We start from the raw sequence: 26,451 nt of genomic DNA, 5'->3' as shown, positions 1-26,451 counted from the left end.
CCTCTAACTAGGTGCATCATTCAGATTAATGTTGTAAAATCCTTTAACAAGGTAGATCTAATAGATCTTGTTACTCCTAATAGGGTAAGCTATCAGAAATAGCCAAATGTAGTTCTAACCGAGCAATCTTTATTATTGCAGTAATGAAGTTGAGGGTGCCATCCCCACCGCAGTTTTTCTCTCTAACCAAGAGTTTCTGCGTGACCAAAATATATGTGTTATGGAGTAAATCATGTATGATTGTTATCTGTTTGTTTTAACTTTATTTTATGTTACTGCACTATTCTATTTATGCATAACAGTAAGGTTATTATTGAAGAAAAGTTTTTGGAGTACTGATTCACCCCTCCCCTCTCAGTACATTAGCTTTCCATATTGGGCCTAACATGTCCATACCTTCCACAACATTCACACCATATGCTTGTACTGTAATCCCATGGTATTGCAATATATTGTTGATTGAGATCTATGTGAGTTTGGTAGCTTCTACCATTTGCTAAGTGTGGAGACCACATGCAGTTTTTCTTCTTAAACCAACACTTCTCGATATTGTGTCCATATCTATTGTAGTTTTTGCAAAATCCCTTGAATTTTGCCTTTTGATAATTGCTAACAGACTTTGTCCTACATTGTTTAGATGTGTGACCATACTTATTGCAATTGTAACAATAACTATCAGACCTAGTGACATTCGGTAGCTTACCTTTTCTGATTGGGCACATGTTAGCAGTATGTCCTTGTTTTCCATAGTAGTTGCAAATAGGCTTGTTATATTTCAACTTATCTTTGTTTCCAGCCTTCTTTGATGATTCTCCTTTCTCGGTGGTGTTGATTCCATTGTCGGTAGAGTTGTTTCTTTTGTAACCGAGTCTGGCAGATTTGTTGGGTGATCTTATGTTTAGTTGCTCATCCAACATTCTTGATGCTTCATAACTTTTCTTCAGTGTTTATTTTGACTTCTTTTCTGCTTCAAGTTCATCAGTCAGTCTTGATAATTCAAGTTTCAATGCTTGGTTCTCATTTTCTTTCAGAGTTGCTTCATGATGTGCATGACCCAATTGATCAGATAGATTATGTTGAATTCCAGTCATCCTTGTGATTTCATCATTCTTTTCAGATACCAATGCTTCCAGCTGTTGTTTTTCTCTTTCTATACCTTTTATGTTATCTTCAGCTGTTCTCAATGCGTCAAGATTTTCAGTCATTTGTGTGCTGAAATACTCATGTTCCCTTATCATTGCTTTAAGCTGATCATTTAGTGCTTTGTTCTTTTCTTTCAATTCTATAATCATTTCTTCAAACTCTTTTGATATGCTGTTCTCAGATGATGTCTCAATTTGTTCAACCAACTCTTGTGAGTCCTGTAAATCATTAGACAATCTTCTTCTTACTTTCAGTGATTTTTGCATTTGTCTCTGCATGTCTGCAATCACTTGATTAGCATGATCCAATTCTTCTTGGAGATTCACAATTCTACGTGATTGTTTATAGCCTTCCATTGATGGGATCTTTCTCTTTAGGCTGTAAAACCCTTTTCCAAGAGTATATCTCTAATACCTATTGTTAGGTCCAACAATGAAAGCTAATGTACTGGGAGTGGAGGGGTGAATCGGTACTTCAAAACTTTTCTTTAAAAACAATCTTACTGATAAACATAAACTATATATAGTTGATCTCATAATATATAAAGCCAAAACACAATCATAGAAATTACATCCATACACATTTCACTCCATAACAAAAAGATTTTGGTTACGCAGAAAATCTTGGTTAGAGAGAAAAACTGCAGTGGGGATGACACCCACAACTTCACTACTGCAATAATAAAGGTTGCTTGGTTAGAGCTACATGTTTAGCTATTTTTGATAGCTTACCCTGTTAGGAGTATCAAGATCTTTTAGATCTACTTTGCTAAAGGATTTTACAAACACTTTTAAAAAATGTTGTACCTGGTTAAAGGCTTTACAATTTATAGACCTTGTTAGTGTCTTTTACCCTGTTAAAGGTTTCTAACAAAACTCAAAATAATTCAATCAAAATCTTTTACAAAATATCTGCAACTTTACATCTGAAATGTTATAGCAGACTCTATGTGCTCAATATGAAATTACCATGCTCATAGCATACCTTGGTAATTGATAGATCAACTCGGTGAGCTCTTTTGTATTCTCTATCCCTTAAACTGTTTTCTGAAAATCTTCTCGGTGACCTCTAAATACCTTTGTTCAATCATCACATCTTATCTTTTCACAAGATTTTTTTATCTTCAACTCACCATCTTTTTCTCTTCTTTTTAGATACTCAAATCACTCTGTATATGGATCTCTAAGGTGGTGATCTTGTTCATACATCGATTATACAAACATGTTTTATCGAATGAATAAACATAGAAATTATTTCATTAGATAAACTTCCTCAAAATCATACAAAATCTTTAAGTGCAATTCCCTATGAAATAACGGTTCCCTGTTCTCGAATCTTGTAACACGTTTCCACATATGTGTCTAGGTTCATTGAATCTAGTAACATGTTTCCACTCAGTTCAGATTAACTCAGTGTACCTTCTTTGCTACTCGGTGGACATAGGAAAGTTACTCGGTAGATAGCTCGGTATATATCATCTCGGTGACTAGCCTTTCTTCTGTAATCGACACCCTTAGTGCTTACCAACTGAATCTTTCTGTAGTATTAACCGACGAGGGTATATAGGATGACTTTGAACATAAAACTAATGAAAACTTAGTAAATAGTAACAAAATGACCTAAGTGGGAAATGGCTTTATCGCCAAGTGTTCCAACCCACTATAATCAAATGTGGAGGTTGACGAAAGTCCCCTCCAATGGTTTTCCTCAGCAATTAGTCTTCCCCCAGTATCTTTAAGATACATAAAGTGTTTGTTCTAAAGGTTGGGAAGCCTCCCGAGGGATTTTATCACCAAACACCGAATGGAAGCCTAGTTAAAAACCATAGAATTAGAAGCTTTGAGCTGAGTCAGTTACCAAACATTGCCAATATCATAGTGCAAGGGTGGGGAAGAACCTGCCCCCAAGATCACTCACCATATATCTCCCAAGATAACTAACCAATTGTGAAGCAATTCACTTTGGGTTAATTTCTAGTAGAAGGCAAAAAAAGGGTGCCCTTTAGGGGGTGACAAGGTTGTTTGAGTTGATAGAGTATTGAGACTAGTGGGCTATGATGTTGTCAATGACCGTTGAATAAAGAGTCTGCTTGATCTATCTTTTTGTAATCCAAACCAGTGAAAACACCAAGGATTTGAATACATCCTTAAAAGAACATACACTATTTGTTTAGCATAGCCAAGTTGTTATTTCTTCTATCTACTGTGTTTTCAAGTCATTTCCATTAAATCATCCATCAAAATTATAAGAGTTATTTTTCAACATCACAGCAAAAACATCAAAACAAAATTATCAGGACAGTTAGCATGTAGGAGAAACATCCTAGTGCATCTCAACCATCTAATAGTCCATTCCAACCAATAGTTAGCGCTTTGATTACTCACATTAGTGCATGATCATTATCACACTAGTAAGGATTCAAATAATGCTTGTCAACATCACTGTAGTGCATAAAAGCATCAGCCTAGCGCATAAATATCAAGCATCAGCACATCACAGGGACATAATATCGCATAACCTATCCAACAATTGTATTATCAAACAGTCTAAAATAACGCATTGGAGAGGTAGCATAGTGCATCTGAAACATTCTGTAGCTTTGAGAACATCCTTTACCGCATCGGGTCTTTGTCTTAGCACATGGTCACAATTAGAGAAAAACATAGAGAAAACGAGTCAATTTGTGAAATTTTTATCAATAGTTTCAAATACCCTTTTGGGTCTTTTGACAAACCCAACAACGAACCATAAAAAAGGATCATAAGAGAGAAAGTTTTGAATCCAACAAATCACTCTTACAAAGAGTTTTCAAATCTTCAACTAGCTTAAAATCTGATTTCATCCAACAAAATTAAGGAGTATCATAACAATGATCAAAGTTTCCACCATCCAACAAATCCTATCAAAACAATACCTAGTTGGGTCGTCAAGTTGTCAAATTAAGTTTCTACATCAGGAAACTTGACTCATATCATTTTACACACTTTGTCATGGAAGCAAATCAAACTAAACCTCTACTTGATAAAGTGAACTTGAGTTTCCAAACAAAGTATCTGTATTCAAACATCAACATCAAACATTGATCATTTGTGTATGACCACTCCCCATATTTTGAGAAGAAGAAGTCTTCATCAAAAGACTAAGTTGAAGAAGAGACAACCTAGTTATAAGGCATGTATAAAAAGGAATAAATTTCTCTATATCAACTATCAACTCTTTGTGTCACATCATGCATTCTTGCATCATATGCGGTTGTATATCCAAGGAAAAACAAACGAATTTGACAAAGAGCCTTTAAGAAGTAGGGCTTACATTCAGAAAGTGACATTCAACCAATGCCTTAATAGTGGAGGAAGGATTAACCCCGCTTTGTTCCCAAATTTTCTTATCACTTACAACGAAGCTAGACCTAAGCCACCAGCTCCACCAAGAACCCCAATAGAAGAAGAAGAATTCATTACAGTAGAGATATATTAATGCCCATTGTCACTCGATCTCAGAGAAACAAAAAGGAATCACAACTAGAATCAAGTATGGGTCGTAGACTGTCCAATCCTTTTGATGAATATACAAATATGGGAGAAACAGAGATCACCAAAGAACTTATCCAGGAATGTCAAGAGAACACGTCTTTCCAAAAAATCGTAGAAAGACTTATAGAAGTAGATAAGGAAAAATATCTACTCATGCTAACTAGCAAAGGAGTCAACATTCTTGAGGATTTTGACATAGAAAACTTAAGGAATATAGATGAGAGAATTTCAAGAACAAGAGCAAGAAACTATGCCTATCGAGAATAATGGAGAGAGGAAGAGGCACATGATCAAGAAAATATACGCAACCAAGATCACACCCATGAACAAGACAACACTCATGAACAAGACCATGCCCACAATCAGGACAATCTTAATGAACGAGCGGAAGCTCCCCGTCGAAGGACAAATGCACCCATGGTTGCTCTTACACAACAACTCCAAACACTTCAAAGACAAATGCAGTTAATGCAACAAGGAACCACGGTATGATACTCCTTGGATGAAATTTTTCCTTATCATTTTGATAGGAGATTGAACATGGTACCTTTTCCCCAAAATTTAGATATACCAAAGTATGACAAATATGATGGTAAGAGTGATCCCTGTGATCACGTTCAAGAATTTTGTACCATGACCTTAGAGTTTTCTCACAATGACACATACTTAATGAGATTATTCCTAAGAAGTTTTGGAGGGAAAACAATGTAGTGGTTGTCAAAGCTCATACCTCCCATCAGATCATTTGATGAGTTGGTAAATAAATCCATAACACAATACTCATATAACATCCAAAACGCAATCAACATGCTATATGTGTATAACAGGAAACAAAATAACAATGAAACATTCATGGTGTTTCTACAATGATGGAGGCGCATGGTCTCAAGATATCCACGAGATGTGCCTGAAAAGGAAAAGATGAAAATCTTCATAAATAATCTAAATAGTGAGATGAGTTATCAACTCAAACTACAATGTATACCATCTTTTGCAAAATTAATAGAAAATGGTATCCAAGTAGAGGAAGCTTCCATCAAGAAAGGAACATTGAATTTTTTTAAGGAAGGTGTTAATTCGTCTAACAATAACACCTTTAACAATAAAAACAATAACAAAAATTTAGACAAGTCTAGATTTTGGACAAGGAACAATAACATTGTTAATGATGGGGTAATCGATGCCAACAATGTGAAGTCTAAACAACCAGTATTGACTTTATCAGGAAATGCACTATCCAATAATGGTCAAAAAGTTGTAATCAAGGCACTAACACTTATCAACAAAATACCAACCAAGGGAACAATACAAACCAAAAATGCAACAATAATACTTTCCTGTACCGACGAATATACATGCCATTAGGACAAACCATAGAATCAGTGTCTCGAGAGCTATTGGCAAATAAAATAATCACATTGCCAGCCACAAGAAACTTTGAACCCCAAGTCAAACCACCCTGGTGGAATGACTCACATTATTGTGATTTTCATCAAAACAAAGGGCATAACACAAATGATTGCATGAGGTTGAATAACATAGTTCAAGACATGATAGACAAGGGTGACTTAATGATCGATGGTCATAAAACCAATAGTGACCATAAAGCTTTCAAAAATCCTCTTCCCAATTATGACAAAGGAGAAGCATCAACGTGCAACAATACCAAAGGAGCTTGTATTAATCAGATATACGAAAACACCATCAATCACATATCGACATATGATAATAAAGTAAATGTCATAAAAATCAAAGACAAGCAAGAACATGCATCGATAAATGCGACCACAAGAGCGCAAAAATATGTCTTGAAAGGGAACACATCAACATCAACAAATCTCCCCAAAATTCACTATAACCTAGTCGACCAACTACGGAGAACACTCGCTCAGATATATATACTTGAGTTTCTCAAACTTTCGCCAAAACATAAGGATATCTTGGAGCAAGCACTTATCAAAACAACCATTCCAAATAATCTAGATATTGATCGATTCCAAGCCATGGTGGCCCATATGACTGTGCCGAAACAACATATCTTTTTCTGAACATGAAGATGTCTCCTTAAGTCATCCGCATAATACCCCATTACATATCAAGGTCTTAGTCTATAGACATTGGGTAAAAAGAGTATTAATAGATGGAGGAGTTGGTCTCAATATTTGTACTCTAAATATTATCCATGCATTGAACTTATCTAAGCAGTTTATTGATCCCAAAATGAAAATCACAATCAAAGCCTATGATGATGAAGAGAGATCATCCAAAGGAACTATAATATTACCCATTCAGGTAGGTCCTGTACAAAGAGACACCATGTTCCATGTCTTGGACATAGACTTGACATACAATATACTATTGGGTCATCCATGGATCAATGAAATACAAGCGATGCCTTCCACGTACCATCAATGTATCAAGTTCCCCTATAACGGATAGGAAATTTCAATATTTGCAGATAATAACCCTTTTCAGTATTGCAATGCTATGGGGGTAGCTCAAGATAGCCTAGTTCTGCACAATAGGGAGGCCCAAACTTCCTCTGCATCCAACCATCAAGAAGAACTCAAGCCTCTATCTATAGACTTCAAGCATAAGATGAAAATAAAGGACCAAGGCATGGGGGAGTACTTTTTTGAACCCTTATGTCTATCTAAATTGCTAACTTCACCAAAATCATAGGACAACCTTCCACATCAAGACATCAGGAAACACAACCCATCACCAAGTTCGATGGTAAATTTATCCAACTGGGCATGCTAGCTAACAAATCAGAAGATAAAGACATCCTTATTTGTCTATACAAGGATGAAGAAGAAGTCAGAGTTGCTACCAAAGAAGTGGTCGTACCAACAAAAAAGTATGGAATTGGGTTTCGGATCATGTAACAAATGAGATACAAAGGAAAAGGACCTATTGGCAAGCACCAAGAAGGTATTATAGAACCCCTGCAACTTCCTTCAAAATTTGCAACAGACAAAATAGGACTTGGGTATGGCCAACATATCCTACCTATGTAGAAGCAAACTCGTCATCAAAAACCTCAGTGGAGTGAAAAGAAAAAATATAAGGAAGACTCATGGCAAGAAGCACTACACCAAGCAGCATAAAAGGCAAGGAAGGAGCAAAAGCATCAAGAAAACCATAAATGACAAGAAGAGATCACTATTCAAAAGGAGGAAGCTTCTTATAAAAAAAGTACATCATGTGCAAGAACCTAATCAAACCAAGGTGAAGCCACCACCTAAAGAAATTGATACTCACATAAGGGAAACAATATATGAACAAATTCAAAGAGTACAAGAAAGCACTGATCTTGAATCAGAACAACCTACTAAACTGGTTTCGATCATCAGTGATCTTTTCTCACCATAAAACATACATGTCAGATACAGTGAGGTAACCTGGGACAGTGATTTTGAAACCAATTCCAATGAATATAATTGGGATATTTATTCTAATATTACTGAAGATATTGAGGTGGACACAATCCACACATACACACCCATTTCTTAGGAGGGACAATGCTCAAAATCTTGACCACTTGAATTCAGACCATGGCATATCTACGAGGCTAGTGAGAATGAGCAGCGATAATATGGACAAGGCCATATCGAAGAGAATACCATCAAAGACCTCAAAAAATATCATAGACCTCACCAGTATCCCAAATCACTATAACAATGACTCCATCATGACACTTAAGGCAACTAATATTAACCCACCAAATGGCTCCTTACCACTCATATATCTTGATCTCTTTCTTGAATTTGTCTTTGTGTTCATTTGCAGTGATCAACTCATTTTCAAGAATTCCAACTTGTCTCACAAGCTCTTCTTTATCTTGTTGCATGTGAATCAGATTTGTCTTTAGCATATCAATTTCATGACAAAGTCTCAGATTTTCATTACCTCCATCATTAAGTCTTCTAGTCAAATGTTCTTCATTCTTCTTTCTATCTTCAAGATCCTTACATAGTCTCATGGTTAAGTCTTGCATTTCATTCCTCATGTTAGTGTTCTCTTACCTCAACTTATCTGCAATATCACTAAGAGTTTAGTTTTCATCATCATGTTTCTACATTTGCTCATGAAGTTCTTTTCTCTTATTTTGTGCTATAACTAGGTTCTCCTAAAGTCCTTTAATGAATTCCTTAGCAGTCCTCAGATCATCTTCAAGTTTGATATTCTTCAATTTTTTTGCATCAAAATATTCAAGAGCTCCTTCCAACTGTTTTCTTAAATTCTCCATCTCTACTGGTTTCAGAATCTTCCTCAATCTATTAGGCTTACGCAAATAGAGGACCAGGCTCTAATACCAATTGTTAGATTCAATGACAGTCCCAAAGACACTGAGAGGGGGGGTGAATTAGTGTCTAACCAGTTAGTGTTATATTTAAACCAATTTATAACTTTGCAACCCAAAACAATGTACCGGTAAACAAGAAATAGTGCAGTAAAGAGAAATAATAGAGACAACATAAATGCACACCATAACACAAGATATTTTAACGAGGAAACTCAGTGTGGGAAAAACCTTGATGGGATTTGTGACCCACAATATTTACTCACTAGCCAATATGAATAAATACTACTTACAATAGGGGCATGCACATGCAGGAAGGCCAACTACCTAGAGCACATTGCTCAAAAGAGTCTCAATGACTACAATATGGATAATTAAATCCAATACAATGTACTGCTCAAAATAGCATCTCTAATGCCTGGTTCAGTACCGGTTAAAGCTCAGTCAGATACCTTAACAAAAACTTTCATTGTCCACTATATCACCTTATACAATAATTTCCTATCCATTACCATACCAAAATGACCTATAAGATCTCATACATATATGAGTCTTTACAATATACCAAGTTGGCTTACAAATAATTAGTTACATTTACAATATAATTTATATAAGCAAAAATTTATCCCATGTTGGCTTGAGTGCTGGTATACTTCATTTCTAGTGTAATCTAGATGCCAGTGAAAGTGCCTGCTGGTGCCTACCGGTGCATGATGTATGTGATGCTGATGCATGTGTAAAAACATGTTGTCAGTTGGCTTCCATCAATGACAACATCAACTATTCTCATTAGCGTGTAGAATGCCAACAACGTAGTCACTGTCCTTGATTATCTAAACATTTAGCCATATCATATCCCACCATGGCTTGGTGATCAACGTATATATCCACATCGATGAGTGTACATAATTGGGGGCAAAATTCATCTCACTTTAGCATTCAGACAACAAATAAGGATCCCAGTGTACTAAGGAAATCATTGTCAAAACTGCTCATCGTAATAGAAAATAGGATCATTATCCAGCTGAAACTTTAACACACACACGATGGATGATTTATTTTGAATTATGATTTGTTTACATTTAACATGAATTTTTGACTATTTGTATCTTGATTTGTGAATCATTAGATCTTCTGGGATACTCAAGCATGCACTGAGCTATAGAAGCAACAAAGGAATTTGATATTTTCTTTGGTAATATGTCTGTGAGGTGATCATTCGTATGGTACAAATTTGTCTCGAGACATGATTGGAAACATATCATTGAAGACATTTTCCATTTTGCACATAAAAATGGTTGACTCTTGTCTGTTTTACGCAAGGAATACTCAGGTCATCTTGGTTCAATTATACCTCGACACTTGTGTCATCTTGCAATATCAAAATCCATGTAAGTTATACTCAGGTCATTATGGTTCAATTATACCATGATGCTTGCATTAAATTTCAACATATCAAAGCTCAATGATGACAAAAAGAGCACAAACAAGTGACTAACAGGAATGACTATTAGGTTTCCCATAGATACTGAGAGGGGGGGGTGAATCAGTATCTGACCAGTTAGGAAATTTTCTTAAAATTGAATATGCAGAATATAAAGTAATAGTATACCGGTATACAAGAATTAATGCAAATAACAAAATCAAAAGCATCCACATGAAAAGAACACCATAACACAAGATGTTTAACGAGGAAACCCAGTGTGGGAAAAACCTTGGTGGGATTTGTGACCCACAATATTCACTTATTGGCCAATAAGAGAATATTACTTACAATAGGGGTCTGCACATGTAGGAAGGCCAACTGCCTAGAGCTCACTGCTCAACAAGAAGTCACACTGACTTACAAAGAGGATTTACACAAATCCAATATTCTGTACTGCTTTACAATAGCATCTTCAATGCTAGATTCAGTACTGGTTCTTGCTCTGTACTTTACATATACCCTTGACCTACAATTCGCACATTAGGTCTGCCTTATAATTTATTTATTACATTCTCTCCATATCCTACAAATGCCTACAATGATCTCTTTTATATACAAGAGTCATTTTACAATTTGCCAAGTCGGCTTACAATGATAAACAAAATATTGCATATCAAAAATCTTGTCGACCTCTATGCCGGTATACATATTTCCTTCTATGCCGGTGTACATCTTCTATGTCGGTGCCGGTGTACATTGATTTTGTTGATGTCGGTGCACTGTTCTGTTTGAGTAATGCTTTGCCAGTATAATGTCTTTGTCGGTGCCATAGGATTGCAAGGTTGCCTGTGTAATGCTTTGCCGGTATAATGTCTTTGTTGGTGCCATAGGATTGCAAGGTTGCCTGTGTAATGCTTTGCCAGTATAATGTCTTTGCCGGTGCCATAGGATTGCAAGGTTGCTTGTGTAATGCTTTGCCAGTATAATGTCTTTGCCGATGCCATAGGATTGCAAGGTTGCCATCAATGAAAAAACCTTCAATCACACACAATGTCTCATTGGAGTGTCCATATGCCAACAATCTCCCCCTTTGGCATTGATGGCAACACTCATGAGAAATTTCAAAAAGATATCCAAAAATGTGTATACCAAAAAAATGTTACCAAAAATATGAGAGCTCCCCCTGAGCATGTGATCACTGTGTTTTGAATTTTCTCATCTACTACTCCCCCTTTGGCATCAATGACAAAGGTTAGTAGATTTGTAGTTGTACCAATACATAACCTCAACCTTGTAGTTGGGTAGTTATTAGCTAAAGAATATCTCCCAAAATTAAGTTTATACCATCCATAACTTCTTGCTCTCCTTTATTGCTATCTCAGTTCTATGTACTGTACCGGTGAGATGCTGCAAGTGCTCTGTCGATGTTTTGCTACCCTGTTTTAGTGCCTCTGAGATTTCCTTACACAGGGATGCTAAGTAGTCCAATCTTGGACTTAGTTTAGATCTCAAAAATTTTGCCTTGTTTATTATTTTCTCTTTTTCTCTTTCTAATTTAAGCAATTCTTCCTCAAAATTTGTTATCTTTTCCTCAAAAACTGATAATGTATCGGGTGAGTTCACAAAATTATCAACAAGTTTATTGATCTCTTCCTGTACCTTGCTTATCTTTTTGTCTACATCTGTGGTCAAAAAGTTTATCTTACAGGTTTCTTTATACAGAGTTTTTTACTCTTTCAATAAATTGCATAGTTTCGGTAGAAGTGTGTCAAATTCCCTGTTACACTTCTTTATTCCTTCCTCAAAGAATTTCTATTTTTCTTTTTCTACACTTTCCTTTACAGTTTCTACCTTTGTTTGCTCAAAATTTCTAGAAATATATTTACAAAGTGTATCCAACTGGCCTAAAGAATATTTGTTGGCTATATTACAATTTGGAGCTATTAATTTCAAAACTGGAATTGAATCATCTATTGCTTTATATGCTTGTGAGCTATAATCGGTTATTTTCTTGATAGAAATGAGCAATACCTCTGTTACATTTGATGATGACCTAGTAAACTGAGTGCCGGTGGAAGGGACCATGCTGGTATTGACCTCTGGTAGGTCTATTTGTGTCTCCATAGTTTTTCTTGCATCATTTCTTACCGGTGGCATCTGTTCTGGAGCCTTTAGCTCTATTGGTTGCTCTGTTTGTGTTCCAGATTCCTTCTTTTTCTCTGAATCTCCTGCTAGTTGCTCTTGGTTTCCTGTTGCCGGTTGCTCTTTATTATCAGATTTATCTGTGGTATCCTTATCTACCACTATGTTGATTTTTTGAGTATCAACATTCATAGTATATAGGACTTTAGGATTAGGATTGTTATCCTCTGTGTCCATGCTCTCAGCTGCCGGTTGATCTTCTACAGTTGTTTTTACCGGTTGAGTATTTAAAGGAGGTGGGGGTAAGTTGTCTCTAATCTTGATACTTGGTGGTCCACCAACTTTACCTTTCCCTTTGTCCTTTAGATATACCAAAATGGGCTTGGGATTCATATATTCTTCTTGTTTTTCTTTTTCAACCAAGAATCTATCCCAACCATCTTCTATTTCAGTTGAAACTTCAGTAACTCTACTTGCCATTAATGATATTTTCCGGTGTGCAGTGGAAAAGACTGTCCGGTTGGCCTGAGCTATCAAATCATCAATTTCCTTAGGTGAGTTGGCTGGGTATACTGCAAGTAATTTTTCTATTTTTATTTTCTTATCCAACTCAATTATTCCTTGCCTTTTGGCCTCAAGTCTCTTATATAATTCATCAGGAATTTCATTTAGGACTTGCATCAAAAACTTTTTATACATGTCCATGTGTAGTATAACACCTTCCTCAATTTGTCCTTTCTCATCTTCTGATAGGGTGTCATAGATTTTCCTTATGTTTTTCAATTTTCCTTCTTCTGTGATTTCATCTAGTAATATGTCAAAAGGGGCCAAGTCAGTGTCTGTCTTCTTCTTCCTTTTGGGGGTCAGCTTTTTCTTAGGTGTGGCTTTCTTGACTGGAGACCTTACAGCTTGTTGCTTCTATCTTGTCCTTCTAGGTGAAGGAGTGGATACCGGTGAGGGGTCTCTTTTCCTAACAACTCTTTTGAAAGTTTCTGGCATATCTCCTTCTGAGGAGGTATCTACTGGTGATAGATGAGTTTCAGGCTGTTGGGCTGCCAACTCATCTTCTGTTATGATAGTTTTCTTTAGTACATCATCTCTTAAGGCTTTTGCTTGCCTGCTTCCTTTCCTCACAGATGCCTCAACTTTCTTTACTCTCTTCTTAGATTGAATTTGACTTTCAATGTGCTCAACACTACCAAATACTTCTTCCTTTGGTTCATGGGGGGCTTCCAGAAGTGCTTTGGCATAAGTTTCCACTATGTGGTCATCTGCTTCATACCCCATTTCTGTAACCCAGATTGTTCTTGGGATGACTGCTTCCATCCAGATCTCATCCTTTTTGATTACAAAACATATGTCATCCTTGTATTTGTTGACAATTTCCTATGATAGTCTGATCCTCTTATTCATTTTGACCTTCAGTGCTTGAAAATGCTCATGGATATTCTTTTCTTTGTTTTCACCGATGTTGTTGAATAAGTCAGACAATTGTTTTCCTACCGGTATGTCAAATCCAAAATCCTTGTTGCCTATACCGGGAGCCTATTTGGTTATATGTAGCATTAAGCATACAAGCAAATTTCCAAATCTAAAGGTTCCTTTCTTATCCTTCTTGATTTTTGCTAAGTTATCAATTGTGTAGGGGAAAAAGTGACACTAAGCAAACATGCCCTAATCTCACCTTTTGACACACATTGTGGAATACGAAAGAGCCTAGAGGTATCACACAATTGGCTACTTCTTTTTGTGGAAGAGAGAGCCACGGGCTACCTATTAGGATTTCTATTCCCTTGTTGTAATTGAAAGATAAAATGATGCAAGTTTAACTACTAGCCCTAGAGTGCAAGTATGAACTAATAACAAGATTGCAGAATTAAGATTAAATAATGGAAAGCTGTAAACACAAGGACAAGACAAGAATGCAAATGCGTACTCGGAGTTAAAATCTGATTGAAAATGTTCGGGACGGGGGCGCAGGCGCCACTGTCCTGATCCTGCCCCTGAAACTGCTCCTGAAACTGCTGTTCTGCAACCTGAAAAGCTGTCTAAAATTTGTTGTCTGACAGAAGGACCAGGGCACCCAGCGCCCCTGTCCTGGCAGGACCAGGGGGCCCCATGCCCCTATCCTGGTCTTTTGCTCTGAAATTTGGTGTGTTGTTCTGTCTCAGTCTGCTTCCGTTGGATCTGCAACTTGCGACGTCCTTCAAATTCAGAAATCTGCACTTATATCTGAAAAGGGGTTGTAGGTGGCTATATAGGGTTTTGCCTTAGTCAAATCCCCACTTTGGTGATTTCCACCTCCATGAATAGCCAAGTTGTATTGTAAAAGTAGTGTGTGCAGACCTTGTGTGTGTGCAAGATCCTAAAATGCAAGTAAGCAAACTAGAGCAACCTAGAAAGTAAACCCTAATTGCTTGTACATGATAATGTAAATGCTCCAAATCAAGATGCAAAGTGATCTAAAGCATGAATACAAATGATATGATGAAGCTTATGCAAAGACATGAAAACAACATGAAATCATACCCAACCCCAAGGGAGGGGTACAAGCCAATCTTCAGTCGGTGATCCCTTATTGTTCTTCAATGCCTTCAAAGCCCTAAATGGATGAATGAAATTGATAGATGCTTGATGGATGGATGTTGAATGTTGTTGAAGTCTTCGAAGATCTTCTCTTTCGCTGCATAGAAGGTCTCTTACACCAAAATTCTGGATCCTTTCAAGTGAAGAAAGAGAGCTCTTATATATGAAACCCTAGGTCTTAATTCACTTTTAGGCCGACTTAGAGATTGAATCTCCCACCAATTTCTTGGGGTTAAGCTTTATTTTATGATTGGATCACGCTCCTAAAATTTTGGGAAAAATGTTCGGGACCATGTGCACTCCGGGCGCCATGGTCCCGACAACTTTTCACCAAATTTTCAGGGCCGTCGGATATGATGATTTTAGAGAGAATCCCGAAGTTACAGCTGATTTCAAGATGTTTTGACCCCCGAAATCAAGCCCCCAAGATCAAAATAGGACCTAACTAGGGTTTTTGATTAAATGATGTATTGGAGGAATAAAATGAAAGGGGCACACTTTAATGAAAAGGGCCCAACTTTATGATATGGGAGATGATAAAATAGAACCTTAGACCTAATTAATTTAATTAATTAAGTGCTAAAGGGGAAATGCAATGCAAGATGCAAAATGCGCCAAGGCGGGTGCTAAACTAGGTGTGAAATTGTACCACCCTAGCAAGTGCGTACAATTTACGACGCTACATCAATTAACTCATCTTTTAACCATTCACAGATGTCAATTTTTAGATTGTTCTTAACCATGTCATAAGCACTTTTTATGCATACACTAGAAATAGAATTAAGCCTATTTGCATGAGTTGCTTTGTAACCTAGAATCATGCTAATTAATCTCACATTTGTATCGGTTACATCATTAACCCTCAATGATCTTTTGTCAGATGTTGCACCAGTTAGTTTCGTTACTAGGTCATTGGAGACCTTCTTGGTTTTGTCGGGTCTAGTACCGGTGGAAGGTAACCCTGTTACTACTTTCACAACTACCTTTGTAATTTTATGCACTGAGTCAAGCCAAAAGAATGAGCCATGTACCCTGTTGAGAACTATCCTAATTACTTCCTTGGGAAATTTAGGAATGCAAAGGATTTCAGTGAATCCTAGGGTTTCAACAATTTTGTGTTCAGGTTTCACATTTCTGGCATTGTCACATATAATAGATTTGTACATGTCTTTGATTTCTTCATCACCTAATTCCTCTATGTTGCAATGAATGTACATTCTAGGGTCTTCTGCATAAACAACACCCTTGGGAATTTGGGAAAAAGCACCTATGTTGTCATCTTTCTTATCTACCTCGAGAACTAGCTCAAACACGGGCCTAGGTCATTTTATAACTTTGACTACTGTAGGGTTTGCTATGAATTCAGGTGCAGAGGAGGATGCCATGATGATAAATACCTTTTTCTGCCTTTGGATGGATTGATTGCTGAAGTGCTTTGCCTCTTTGCTTGGAATTCCTTAGCTCGGAAATCTTTGTGCTCTCTGAAGGTTTGAATTCACGGTGAAATGAAATGGAGCCAAAACTTAATTTATAAAGTCTTTTTTGCCACCTACCACATTAATTGTCTGCTGGTAATGTATTAACTCAACATTATTTGCCGGTAATGAAGGATTTTCAACTTCTTTTCTCTAACCGAGGGAATAATAGCACATGTGTCATTTAATTGCCAAACCCTCAAGATAATTTTCTTCAATTTGATGAAGAACATCCTGTCAGTGGAGCATTGCTCTGTCCTGCCGGTGGAGCATCATATTGTCCTGCCAGTGAAGCATTTGTTGGTTCTACCGGTGGAGGAGTAACCCCAATATTTAGATCACCTTTTCTAATCCATTGCTTTGAAAATTCTTGCTTAACCTCTTCAACCTTTTCTTTACCTTTCAAGCTAGTACTTCTGTTATCTACCGGTGTACCTTTACTTCTACAGAATTTAGCAATATGACCAATTTTGTTACATGCATAACAAGTTACATTATTTTTCTAAATAGATTTCCCATAACCTATGCCGGTTTGTGTTCTGCATTTATTTGATAAATGACCAAATCTTCCACAAACATAACATCTTACATTCATTCTGCAATTTTTCAGAGTTATGACCAATTTTGTTGCATTTGGTGCATTGACCGGTGGGAGGATTGATATTCTGATAATTCCTAGATCTACATTCATTTGCCCTATGACCATATTTATTATAGTTAAAGAATTTTCCATTGAATTTGTAAGTATTAGAGGGTCTTACTGGTTTGCTTTGATCCTGGGAATTTGTAGTACCGGAGCTTTCTCCAACTTCAAATCCAACTCCAGAAGTGTCACCTTTGGATTTTTGATTCTTCAATAAGGTACCAAGTTCTTCTGAGCATTTCTTGAATTTTTCTTTGTGTTGATTTGCAGTTTCCAATTCCCTTTCCAAGATCTCTTTTTGTCTCATTAGTTCATTCGAGTCATTTTAAGTATGCATCAGATCTATCTTCAACATATCATTTTCATAGCTAAGTCTTGTGTTCTCATTTGCTGCATCACTTAGTCTTCTGGTCAATTCTTCTTCATTTCTCTTTCTGTCCTCAATCTCTTTGCAGAATCTCATAGTCATATCCTGCATTTCATTTTTTGTTGTCATGATCTCTTCTTTCAATTTTCTTATCATATCATTTAATGATTCCTTTTCATCATTTTCATTTTGCAATTTTTCACAAAGTTCTCTTCTCTTGTTTCTTGTAATAGTAAGATTTTCTTGAAGTGCTTGAATAATGTCCTGAGCTGCTTTTAAATCATCTTCTAATTTGATATTTTTCAACTTCTCTGCATCATAGTCAGTAAGAGCTCCTTCAAGTTGCTTCATCAGATTTTCCATCTTTACCGGTGTCAAGATCTTCCTCAAACTGTTAGGCTTCTGAAAATAGAGGACCAGGCTCTGATACCAATTGTTAGGGTTCCCACAGATACTGAGAGGGGGGGGTGAATTAGTATTTGACTGGTTAGGAAATTTTCTTAAAACTGAATATGCAGAATATAAAGTAATAGTATACCGGTATACAAGAATTAATGCAAATAACAAAATCAAAAGCATCCACATGAAAAGAACACCATAACACAAGATGTTTAATGAGGAAACCCGGTCTGGGAAAAACCTCGATGGGATTTGTGACCCACAATATTCACTTACTGACCAATAAGAGAATATTACTTATAATAGGGGCCTGCGCATGCAGGAAGGCCAACTGCCTAGAGCTCACTGCTCAACAAGAAGTCACACTGACTTACAAAGAGGATTTACACAAATCCAATATTTTGTACTGCTTTACAATAGCATCTTCAATGCTAGATTCAGTACCGGTTCTTGCTCTGTACGTTACATATACCCTTGACCTACAATTCGCACATTAGGTCTACCTTATAATTTATTTATTACATTATCTCCATATCCTACAAATGCCTACAATGATCTCTTTTATATACAAGAGTCATTTTACAATTTGCCAAGTCGGCTTACAATGATAAACAAAATATTACATATCAAAAATCTTGTCGGCCTATGTGCTGGTATACATATTTCCTTCTGTGTCGATGTACATCTTCTATGCCGGTGCCGGTGTACATTGATTTTGTTGATGCTGGTGCACTATTCTGTTTGAGTAATGCTTTGCCAGTATAATGTCTTTGCCGGTGCCATAGGATTGCAAGGTTGCCTATGTAATGCTTTGCCGGTATAATGTCTTTGCCGGTGCCATAGGATTGCAAGGTTGCCTGTGTAATGCTTTGCCGGTATAATGTCTTTGCCGGTGCCATAGGATTGCAAGGTTGCCTGTGTAATGCTTTGCCAGTATAATGTCTTTTCTGGTGCCATAGGATTGCAAGGTTGCCATCAATGACAAAACCTTCAATCACACACAATGTCTCATTGGAGTGTCCATATGCCAACAATGACAACGATGGAATTAAAGTGATCCTTCTTTGTATTATGGATGTGTTGCATTGGTTTTGTCGTTGATGTCAACACTTATCCTTCTAGAGATCTATATTGTTGATTTGGCACTATGGTTATATTGGTTTACTGTTGAACCGACACATTGTGCTCACTGACAAGATTAGTGACTTATGCACAATCACTAGTATATGCTCACCGATAGGTTATATGGTTCACCGGTACTGATGATGACTTGTTATCATCTGGTGATCATTTGATTATGTCAAATACATTGTTTGGATACTTGGTTTTGGTGTTTTGGTTATTGGTCTAATCAGGTTGACATATTTTTTGTTACCGACAGATTGGTCTAGGTTATGGAACAATATACATTATCTATTCCAAATCAGTACGACATGTTATGGAGATGATTTAATGATTGGCTATTGTTGTAATTGTATTGAGCTGACATGTTGTATCACATCAAGACTTATTTGTAATTGATTTAATTGTAATATTCTTAGTGAGCCGACCTACACATTTGGTCTTAGGTTTTGTATAAATATAAGATCTCATTTGTGAGATAAAGTGTGTAAGTGTGGAAGTGTGGTATGATCATGGTATGTGCGAATATTGAAGATCATAGAGTGAATCAAGCAGACATCATTTGAAGGTTAAAGGAAGGTTTAAAGGTATTTATCGGAGCTTAACCGGTACTGAATCCAACATTCGAGATGCTATTTTGAGAAGTACATTATTCTAGGATTTAAACATCCTACTGCGGTCATTGCGACTCCCACTTGAGAAGTGTTCTTTAGGCGGTTGGCTTTTCTGCATGTGCAGACCCCATTTGTATACACATACTATCTACAGTAGTATCATTTGATTGTGGGTAAGGTTTCCCACCATGGTTTTTCCCCTTACAAGGTTTCCATGTCAAAAATATATTTTTTATGTGTTGTGGATGTTGTTTCTCTTTATGTTTCATGCATTAAGTTTCATCGGTATTGGTATTAACTGTTAAACTATTAACCGACATTAAGTTTGGTTTACTGGTATTAAGTATTAATTTGGATTAAGTTATAAATGGGTTGAAATTCATTGACAACTTATTCACCCCCCTCTTAGTTGTCCTTTTGATTCTTAACAATCCTTTAATTGCATACAATTACAGTAGGTTCCATATCATCTTAAACTTGCATTAAGTTGCATATGATCCTAAACTTGCATTAGGTTGCATATCATTTTTAATCTTTCATTAGTATCATATCATTATCATTTGCATCTCATTTTCAAGATATATCTCATCATCATCTAGTCACATTCATCATTGCATCCCTCACATGCATATCTATCGCATCATCATGGAATCTTTCTTCACTTTCATATCTTCATCATTCATCCAACTATCATCTATCATGTCTTATACAAGATGTATCTTTCTTGAAACTAGATGTTTTGATCAAGTCTTAAACATGATATATCATTCCCGAAACCAAACGTTTTGATCATCTTTGTCTTATACAAGAGGTGTCATTCCTAAAACCAGACTTAATCTCAATCTGATCAATCTCAATCCAATCAACCTAATCAATCTTATCAAACCCATGCATGTCATCAACTATCCATTCTTCTATCTTTCAAATAGCTTTCTTCTTCTTTCGAGAGATCATTCATGCCTTTAGTGCATGAATGATCTCCCAAGGGGGGCATTATCATATCAATTTCATATCAGTTTCATATCGATACCAGCTTCATATCAATTTTTCATATCAAATCAATTCTTCATATCTGGGCCATCATATTGAATCTCGACATCAATTTCATATCAGTCTCATATCGACACCATCTTCATATCAACTTTTCATATCAAATCAATTCTTTATATCTGGGGCATCATATCGACACTTTGACACAACATCATATCGATCAAATTTTGGCAAGCATATCCAACAATTTTTCTTTGAATCAACATGTGCACACATGTCACTTCAAAGAGGGGCAAAATGTAGACGTATAAATCTGACCACTTTCCTAAATAAATATTTAATATTTATTTTAACCCCATTCCTCCTATTAATTAAATTTTATTTAATTAATTTCTTCATTTTCATCTATTTGATTAAATGAATTACTCAATTTATTTAATTGAATCCACCTAAAGCTTTTCTAGCCTTTAATTAAACAAACCATATTATTTAATTAATTCTCCTTTCTCCCTTTTTAATTAAATTTCCATTTAATTAAATCGATCCTTGCAAATAAATAAATCTAATTTATTTATTAAAATCCCCCCACTTGTATTTATGCAAGTTACATCTATTTTAGCTGAGATAAAGTAATTTTATTTTAATTAAAATCCTTTTCCCTTACCACTTGCATTTTACTACATCTACCACTTGCCTCCTAAACCCCTCCTAGATTCTTCTAATCACTTCCAATTTATCCTTATTCATCTCTTAATTATTGTCACATTCCTAAGAAAAGGGAAGTCACTTCTCAAAGCCTCCAAAGTGTTCAATAACCATTAAAGACTTTGTGTCTTAAAATAGTTAACCTCTAATGTCTTCCAAACCATTAAAGGCTCTTACATAACCATTTATGATTAACTCATCTTTGAACTTTTGTTAGAGACTTTCCTCTAACTTAACCATCATTTTGACTTAAGGGTCTCATCAATCATTTAGGGCTTTAACCTTGGTTATCCTATTAACCCTTGCACAAGAGTTTACCCCTTGGGTAAAAGATTTGTCCATTGGATAACCCTAACCTAACCTTAACCCTTACCTCCTAAGGTAACCTTCATGTCTTCTTAGGCATTTAATGCTTCTTGCATCTCCTTTCAAGCAACCTCTTGTTGACAATTGTCACCATTTTATTGTTGAAAATTGTAAACATGGATTGATTAACTTTCAATCCTAGGCTTTGTTAATATTATTCAATCTTAACCATCCATTTCCCTATTTCACCTATAAATAGAGCTCTCGTTATTCATTTAAAAATAATATCCAAGTTTCATGCATCTACATTATAGTCTAAATTACTAAGCATTTTAGCCTCTCTTTGTTAAAACATCATCATAAATATTTAAAAGCATTTCATTTTTATATCAACAGTATATCCATGCTAGTATATCATGATTAGAATAATTTAGCAATATCTTTATCATATCACTATCTTCATACTAGCTTAATTATCATAAGTTTTAACACATCATATAGATCTTAGAATTCATTCATGCATATAGATCACAAATATCACTCATTCTTGGAGTTATCATTCTTAAGTCATTTGCTCAATGATCTGAGAGCAAAGCATTGACTTTAGGGATCCTGTGAGATAGAGAACAATGAGACACCCCTTGGGAAGTTGAACTAATTGAATTAGTTCATATACTTGCACCAAGAGTCTCATTGGTGTGTGGGTCTTCTGATTTCAAGTTATTCATTTTGGTCACCGCATTTTCCCGCATACACCCTTAATTCTACAACTTCTCATGAGAATATTGTAGGTAGGACTAATGGTAGTAAAACTCATGCACAAAGGAGGAAAATTTAAAATTTAAAATTGTGATTAAACAATGCAAAATTTTGTTAAAAAGATTGATTAATCAAATAATTGAGAAATTTAATTTGTGAATTTGAAAGATAAATGCCTCCAAATCATAGAATTGAATATGATAAAGATTAGATCTGAAAAAAATATTTGAAAACTTATGCAACCCACAATTAAATTTTAGAATTATAAATCAGGGTTTTTGTAAATTCAGCCTCTAAATTTATGTGATTTAATTGAAAATGAGATCTTTGAGTAAAAATTTGAATTTTAAATTGCATAAGTAATCAAATCTAAAATAACTAATCCAAATTAAGTAACCCATAAGTTTAATTTGAGAATTAAAAATTAGTGTTTTTATGAATTTAACCTCTAAAATTATGTATTTCAATTGGAAATCAAACTTGCAAATATAAATTTGAATTTGAAAATGCATAAACACTCATATTTGAGGACATAAATTAGGAATTAAGGTGTAAGATGTTGGGTTCACCAAAATGTAATGGTGAAAAATTAGGGTTTCCACCACTAAATGTAGTAAAACCACTAATTTTTACTTAGAGACCAACACAATAGGGAAAGATATAATTTAATAGATCTAGCCTTGATAGATCTAGATTCTGATCAAATTTTAGGGGTTTTAGATGTGCCCCTTCTTTCCCTTTGAATTTAATGATTTTGATTAATAATGCTGAAATTAGGGTAAATGTGTGTGAATTGAAGCAATTATGAATAAATGGTGAGCTACAGTCATCAAATGAAGTTACGAACTTGGATTTGAGAAATATGTGAATGTCCGAATTTTCTCCCAGAAGGTCAACTTGAATTGTCATGATCGAAATGTCTGTCGCTCTGGTCCTCCTAATTTTTCTTCATCCAAAATGGAACTTGTTCGTCTTTGTGAATAATGTTTATCTTAAAAATTATAGCTTTGTATATGTTCTTGCACACAGTAGAGAAAGGAAAATGGCTAGGAATAGGAGTTTGCCTTAGGTCAAATACCAATTTGGGAATTAATAATGAAATAGAATTGAAATGTAAATGAAGTACTATAATGGAAATGATTTCCTTTTGACAGAAATGCTAAAAAATGTTTGAAAAACTAATGTTATACCTTTTTATGAAGTTTTGTTTGTCTTCAAAAGGAATTAGGTCGTCATGCAGTCTTCATAAAACATAGAACATGAATGTCATCTCCAATGCTTGAAAGAAGACTAACTGCTTGCTCACTTGAATTTGAATGAATTCTTGATTGCTTGATTGAGTTCATTGAGTGAATATCTAAATGAGAGGGGTAGACCTCCTTTTATACATGCTTGGTCGAAAAATAAATTAATTTTTTGACATGAGCCAACATGGGATCTAAGTTCCCACCCATTTTATGTTACCATTGAGAGACCCTAAAATGGGCGCTTATTGGGAAGACCAAGGGATGGGCACTCTGGTCCCTGAGAACCAAGACATGGGTGCCCTGGTCTTGGCCAATCAAGGACTCAGGGTTTTTGGGAAGAAAGTGCAAATAATGAAAATATAGAATTTGGTGCAGGGTGTGAGCAGAATCAAGGCTCCAATCAAGCCTTGGAAGATGAACACCAAGGTGAGGGACCAAATGAAGAAAAAATTGTAAGGTAGTACAATTTAGGATGCTACACATATAAAAACAAATTATTAAGGATCCTTTAGATTTGTCAATATAGGTTTTCTGTGATTGTGTAATTTTCTTATATCTTTCTTTGAAGGAAATAATTAAATGCTTTGATCAAATTACTATAAATTTGAATTCATGATATCGATCTATAGTAGGAATTTTTAATAACATAAGTAGTATCATTAATGTAAGGTATTATTGTGCATGTACATTACTTTGAACTAATTCCTTATCTTAATACATTTACTATCTTAAGTTTGACTTTGCACCCTAGGAAAGGCACATCTTTTAAGCTAGTCAATTTTGGTTTAGGAACATTATTAAATAAACAATTCATTTTACTTTCATGTTGTATATTAGTTTAGGTTAGAATCTTGTTCTCAACCATTAATTAATACTTAATATCCAAAAATAGAGCCAATTCTTATATAATCATACATTTCCTTGGTATATTTTCATTAAGAACTAACCTGCATTTCACAACATCTGAGTATAAGTTGTAGAGATTATTAGATATTGTTAAGGGGAACCCATCTTGGTTTTGCAGAGCCTAAAGTATAAAATATATCAATCTTTTGATTGATTCTTGTCAATTGGCCACTGATCCAAGAATTTGAATTGAACATGGCTAAACAATAGGATTTCTTGGGTATTCAACTGGAACAAACAACATACCTAAACCGTACAAAAATTCTAAGCATTTAACCACAATTAGATATATAATTTTGGGTCATTCCCATTAAAATCACACTAGCACGACATAAAAAAATGTAATGGGAGTCTATTTGAAGCCAAACAAATAACTCTTTAATTTATCAATTCAACCACATGAAAAATAAATGTTATTTAATTGAATATAATATCAAGATGTTCTATTCAAATATATTGTCAAGCACTTTTTCCTTGGGTAATACTTTCATCCTAGTATTATAAATTTCTTGATATTATATTTAGATATATTGTCAAGCACTTTTTCCTTGGGTAATCCTTTCATCCTAGTATTATAAATTTATGCATGTCAAGCATTTCCTAAGTTGATTCCCCTTTTAAGAAATAAATTATTGGACAAGAAATATTGCAAATCATATTTATTGCTATCATTGGTATTTAGAACCAACATTATAATGTGAATAAAGTTTAAACATTTATAAGTTTACATGATAGTTCCAATTGAAATTTATTTATTGTTTATAATTGCATAATTTCTCAATAAAAGGTTTACTTATATTTTTAATGGACTACTATTTTAATGTATGAAGCTTCATATTTATCTTATCATATAGTTAGTCGGAAGTTAAGTTTTAACTTCATTTATTGCAAATAATCCTAAGGATAGTTAACAAATTTATTAGTAATGTCATCATGATTGAGTTACTACATATATAGCCTAACATGGTTGTAATAACAGTGTATGTGATAGCACGTCTATAAATCACCAGGGAGTAATAGAGGACATTATGGTGATAAAATTCAAGGGGTAGGAAAATATCCATTAGATTGATAATATAAAAAGATAACTCATAATGAACTAGCATTTTCTAGTGAAACCGTAGAAAACCCCAATATGATTAACACTTAGATGGAAATAGGTAAACAAGGAAAGGGTCACCATGGACCATTTTTATTTATTAGCTTCTCTTCATGGCTAGAAGCCGCAAAGAAATTGTGTAAGACAAGGAACCTATAAAGGGTTGCATACCCACTGTACAATTCACATCAAACTTAGAAAGAAAACATAAATATATAGGCCTTGATCTTATTTGGAAGTAGTGTATGCAGATAGTCTAGGGATGAAGTATGTCCCTAGTATGCAAAAAAACAATCATGCGATTTTAGGAAGGTTATGTATTGAAAATGATTAATAAATCAGGATAAATTATTTTCTCGTGAATAGTTTTGGAATAAAAATCCTAATATAATGTTAAGATAAAATATAATCTTTTTATACTCCAAAGGATCGTAGAAGAATCACTTGTTTTCTCATAGGCCATAGGCCAAAATTTGGATGTGGGATTCAAGTTGGTTGCATTCTCTTCTCCTAAAGATAGACTTTGGTGCACTTCTGTTAGGAAGTGTATTCTTGAGAGAATGATTTATGGTGATGGACTAACCATAGTCTCTATCTAGAGCATTATGTTCCCTATCGTGTTTGATAGATTGATGCCTACCCTACTTTAGGGATAGATGAATATCATATTTGATGGATGGAAA

The 26,451-nt window shown here is 35.2% G+C and overlaps 1 protein-coding gene across 1 annotated transcript in view; it reads right to left on the bottom strand.

Moving 5' to 3' along the window:
* The window catches only part of LOC131033585 (truncated transcription factor CAULIFLOWER D-like), a 198,152-nt gene that overhangs the window by 62,884 nt on the left and 108,817 nt on the right, over positions 1-26,451 (bottom strand). The gene's annotated exons all lie outside the window — the stretch shown is intronic.

The sequence above is a fragment of the Cryptomeria japonica genome, chromosome 3 (genome assembly GCF_030272615.1).
Source record: "Cryptomeria japonica chromosome 3, Sugi_1.0, whole genome shotgun sequence".
Lineage (NCBI taxonomy): Eukaryota > Viridiplantae > Streptophyta > Pinopsida > Cupressales > Cupressaceae > Cryptomeria > Cryptomeria japonica.
Note: the sequence above shows the minus strand (reverse complement) of the source record. Positions and strands in the feature narration are given on the sequence as shown.